This window comes from Sarcophilus harrisii, chromosome 4, assembly GCF_902635505.1.
Source record: "Sarcophilus harrisii chromosome 4, mSarHar1.11, whole genome shotgun sequence".
Classification (NCBI taxonomy): domain Eukaryota; kingdom Metazoa; phylum Chordata; class Mammalia; order Dasyuromorphia; family Dasyuridae; genus Sarcophilus; species Sarcophilus harrisii.
Genome location: NC_045429.1, coordinates 424,511,111 through 424,516,341, shown reverse-complemented (window position 1 = coordinate 424,516,341; position 5,231 = coordinate 424,511,111). Strand labels below are relative to the sequence as shown.

Sequence of the window (5,231 nt, the reverse complement as noted above, 5' to 3'; positions counted from 1 at the left end):
ATTAAAATCTATTTTCTTCAGTTTTCTCATCAGTAAAATGAGTTGGAGAAGGAAATGACAAGTGATTGCAGTATTTTTGACAAGACAGTCCTCTCCTCTCTCCTCTCTGAGCCAGTGCCAGAGGTGCCATTACTTGGGGATTTTTAGCTCTTTTCTCTCTGTCTTAAATCCAGGCATCTTTTATAAGTAATCAAAAGAAGCAAAAGCCAATGCTTCAGGCTAGAATTTTAAAACCAGAAAAAGAGATAGAAAAGAGAAATTTGATCCTATCTAGTTTCAGGACTGTATTATTTAAGGTTTAACTGAAACTGGACTGATTTGGAAACAATAGCAAAATTTCTTCTTTAAAAAAATAGTATTTTATTTTCCAAATATATGCCAAGATAGTTTTAAACATTTACTTTTTTAAAACCTTATGTTCAAATTTTTCTCTCCTCACTTCTCTTGTTCCCAGCAAGCAATCCAGTATAGGTTAAATGTGCAATTCTTCTAAATATGTTTCCATATTCATCATGCTGCACAAGAAAAATCAGATCAAAAGGGAAAAAAAAACACAAGAAAAAGAAAAACAAGCAAGCAAACAAACAACCACAAAAAGATGAAAATACTATTTTTTGATCCACATTCAGCCACCACAGTTCTCTTTCTAGATGGCTCTCTCCATCACAAGTCTATTGGAATTGCCTTGAATTGCCACATTGTTGAAAAGAGCCAACTTTATACCAGTTCATCATCACATAGTCTTGTTACTGTATACAGTGCTCTCTTGGTTCTACTCAATTCATTTAGTATCGGTTCATGAAAGTCTTTTCAGGAGTAGCAAAATTTCTTGATGCGTCCAGGGCAAAACTTGCTTATCGTTGATATTGGTCTTTCACATTCTGATGAATTGCATCAGGTAGTACATTGTCAGATGATATGATATGTACAAATATCTGGGTGTTTGCAGCACAAAAAAGATGCCGAAGTATTCTAAATCAAATATTCAACAAGTTAATAAGGTAAAAAGGAAATTGAGAATGAAATTTAAAAGCTGCTGCTATTTTAAAAGGGTTTGATTCTGAAAGGACCAAAATGGCCAGGTTATCAAGGGTTCTTCTTGTCAAAAGGACACTTAATTCATTCATTCTTAACAATCTTTATGATAAGAATTTGGTTAAAGAAGACATTTCAGCAGCCTTTGCTGTAAAGCTTTTAAAATCATGGATAAATGAAAAAACATCAAAGCAGTGGCTGCTAGTCTTTGAAAAGTTAGCATGGCTGTGATTGTTGTTGTTTGTCCTTCATTCTGGAAGAGGACCATGACACCAGGGAGGTGATGCTGTGATATGCAAGTGAAATGATTTAAGTAAGGAAGGCTGTGGAAGGTCACCTGCCTCATTTTCTCCTTCAGAGCCATCTGGGTCCAGTGGCAAGATATAGATCAGAACTGCTGGAGATAGCCCTCCAGCAGAATGGATAACAGACTGATGGAACATCAGTCCTGCTAATAAAGTATTGAGCACTTCATAAAATATTTTACCACTGCAAGTCCAAAAAAATCCTCCTGAGTATGTATAGAATCAGCAAATCATAGGAACTGGAAAAGAGCTACAGAAAGAACTTCAAGAATAAATGTCACATGTTGATCAATTTAAGGATATAATTTTGCATGTCAAGGAGAAGATGAAGAAAAACAGTATCCCAAAATAGGTCATGGAATGGAATAAAAAGGAGCTGGTAGCAGAGCTAGCCATCAAGCATTGGAAGCAATATAACTCTCTACTTGATGCCTTTACTACTTAAGGTCAGTCTGAACTGATTCTGTTACTGAAGATTTAGGAGTATTCTTAAGACAACATTTATTTCATGAAAGCCTTGCCAAAAATCATGGTGCTTTTTCATAAAGCTGAAGTCTTGGGTGAAGAGCCCATTCTGAAGTGGTATAAAGATGCACATGTTGCAAAGGGGGAAAGTGTCTTTCTTGAGCAAATAAAATTTGTAGAATGGCTCAGGGATGCAGAAGAATCTCAGTCTAAAATGGAAAGTCACTGAATTGTGACCTCTTCAGTAAACTTCAGTAAAGCCAACAGGAGTAGTAAATAAAATGTCATGTCTCATGTGTCCTTCTGAGGGAGTATATATAAGAAAATGACAAATATCCAAACTTCAAGAACAAATGTTACATAGTGATCAATTTAAGGATATAATTTTGTATGTCAGTGAGGGGATGAAGAAAATTTGTAAAAATTATTTAATATGTTAAGTGGCCAATGTGTTATAGATTAGAGTTCCCTTTGAACTCCAAGCAGATCTGTCCTATTAAGTCATCCTGTTTGTTGTATTGAAATGCAATGATGTGATACCATGTGGCCATGTCAGACTATCTTCATTCTCTAGCATATACAGGGATGATTTAAGTCATCCTAGGATTGTCTGCCTAATATCCATTCCACTTGCCATTTCCTTCTTGCCATAAGCCAAAAAAGTTTCCTGTCCAGTTCTCAATCCCTTTATTCTGATTTTTTAAACTATATCTTTGATGATAATTTGTCTAGATAAATTGCATGGCCATTAGAACATGAGTAGGTAATTGCTTTTATTTTTTTTTAAATTTATTTAATAGCCTTTTATTTACAGGTTATATGTATGGGTAACTTTACAGCATTGACAATTGCCAAACCTCTTGTTCCAATTTTTCCCCTCCCTTCTCCCAACCCCTCCCCCAGATGGCAGGATGACCAGTAGATGTTAAATATATTAAAATATAAATTAGATGCACAATAAGTATACACGACCAAACCGTTATTTTGTTGTACAAAAAGAATCGGACTCTGAAATATTGTACATTTAGTGAGTAGGTAATTGTTGCCTCATTTTTGGCAGCTAAAGTTTGTGAAAGGGAAACAATATTTTAAGTGATCATTTTGAAATAAAGTGTTCTTAACTTTTCACCAAAGCTGGAAACAATGTCAGTGAAATATGCCCTATCTTAGCATTTGTCATTAAGAGTCAGAATTTGGTGTTTAAAATTAAAAGCATACTCTGAGGAAATGAAGTGCAATATAATTTGCAACTATAGTAACATTATAACTTACAGTCCTGTGAGTGGAGTATATGTTAAGTTTTCGTGTGTAGATATTATGTATCTATCCAATAGGTTCCTACTATAGTGATCTGCTTCCTTAGTAATTTGTAATCCTGAAGACATTTTTTTTTTTTTTAAATAAAGGCCATCCTTAAATTTAAAAAAGAAAGAAAGAAAGAAAGAAAATCCCAAATTGGGTCACAGAGGCTGAACATGACTGAGAAATAATGAAATGGAAAACACGGGACATTTCTTCAGGGATCTGATGAGCCAACAAAGGTCTGAGAGGAAGGCAATAAAAGACTTTTAAAGAAAAATTAATTCAGAAAAAAAGACTAAAAGGAACATTTTGATCCCTAGGCTTTTAATCATGTAACTTTTAGTACTCTAAGTGGTGCATACTCCTTGCCCTCTCCTGGTGGGCCATGGCTGTATGATCTTGGTCCAATCACTTCTCTAGGCCTCAGATGCCTCATCTGCAAAAGGAAGAGATTTATCTTAAGTGTTCTTAAAAGTTATTCTATCTCTAACATGCTAAATCCCCAACATAAGATAATAAGGTAAAAGAACCTGAGCTGGAGAGAGACATCCAGAATAGGGAGTGGGGGCTGGGAAGGGAGCTACTGCTTCTCTCCAGCACTACTGAAATTCTTTTTAAAACCTACATCTCCCAACCTCCTGCTTGCAAATGACTTCTTTCCAGTCCTGGCTTGTGGCCACAGAGAACCTGCACTGAAGTCCCTCTTATGATTAGAGAATGACTGAACAACTCATGTCTGACACACAGCAAGCAGTTAATATGCATGGTTGTTGATTGACTGATTATTCCTGCCCATAAAAAATGAGAAGGATGAAGAATAAAAGGAACACAAAGAATTTTTAAGATAATTTGGAAATATAGGAACAAAGATATCCAAATCTGAATGGTACCTATCTTTTCTTGCTTTTCTCCTTCCATGCTCATGCCTTTTGCTCTTTGTAGGTGACTTTTGGGTTTGCTGTGTAGGTTTTGTAATAAATTTATGATGATACCTCTCCCTTCCCTTGCCAAGTATGGGGCTGTGCCTTCAGCCATGTCCAAAATGTCTTTTCTCCTTGACGGCTCACCCAATACTCCATTCCCTTATCCATTCTGGCTGTCCTGGAAGCAGATCACTATAGCCGAACAGCTCTGCTCTCCTCCCACCTCAGCTACCCCTTTGCTGTGGGATGTGGTGCCTGGTACTCCCTCGGATACTGCTAGCTCCACTTGCTTCCTACTTAGTCCCATTCAGGCAAATATACAGACCTAACAACCTCTCTCAATCCTGGCCCTGCTCTGTTTGTGTGTGTGTGTGTGTGTGTGTGTGTTTCTTCTAGGGCTGTCTGAGCTCACCTGAGTGAACCACTTAAACTTTTTAAGCTTCAGTTTCCTCATCTATAAGACACTGGGAACAAATAAGGTCTAGGTCATATGTATGTAAAAATGTTTTCTAGTCTTATCAATACACCCATGCAAGACATTATTATTATTATTATTAGGACAGGTGCAAAAGGAAGAGCAGACTCCCTCCCAACCCCCAAGGAACGCCTGGTCATGAAGGGGAGCCAAGACAAGCAGATTCTAAAAAGTCAGGGCATGTTTTAGGAAACAGGTAAACAAAGATGACCTAGAAGGTAGTGAGGGATGTGGGTTGGTGGGAAGGTGATGGGGAAAGGTCTAATATCTCAATCTAGCATTTGGTTTCACTCTCTTTCTCCAAATCTATGACTCTGCTTCTGTACTAACAGGATGGGAGGATAAAGTAAACAGAACATGGCTATTAAGGCCCATTAATAAAGTCTTTGAAATAAATTTCATAGCATAGTCACAGATTTAAGAGTTAAGAGGGACTTTCAGGACCTTTAATCTTTAAATTACAAAATGCATATATTTTAATTTATTTCATTAAATATTTTCCAATTTATGGCTCTTTTCAACAATGAGATGATCACAATGATCTTGTGATGAAGAGAGCCATGTGCACCCAAAATGAGGATTGTGGGAACTGAATGTGTGTGGACCACAACTTAGCATTTTCACTTATTGTTGTTGTTTGCTTGCATTTTGTTTTCTTTTTTCTTTTTTCCCTTTTTGATCTGATTTTTCTTGCACAGTAAGATAATTGCATAAATATGTATACAT

At 36.5% G+C, this 5,231-nt stretch overlaps 1 pseudogene; it reads left to right on the top strand.

Moving 5' to 3' along the window:
- The first annotated feature begins 770 nt into the window (after positions 1-770).
- On the top strand, positions 771-2,583 carry LOC116423420 (annotated as a pseudogene).
- The last annotated feature ends 2,648 nt before the right edge of the window (positions 2,584-5,231 follow it).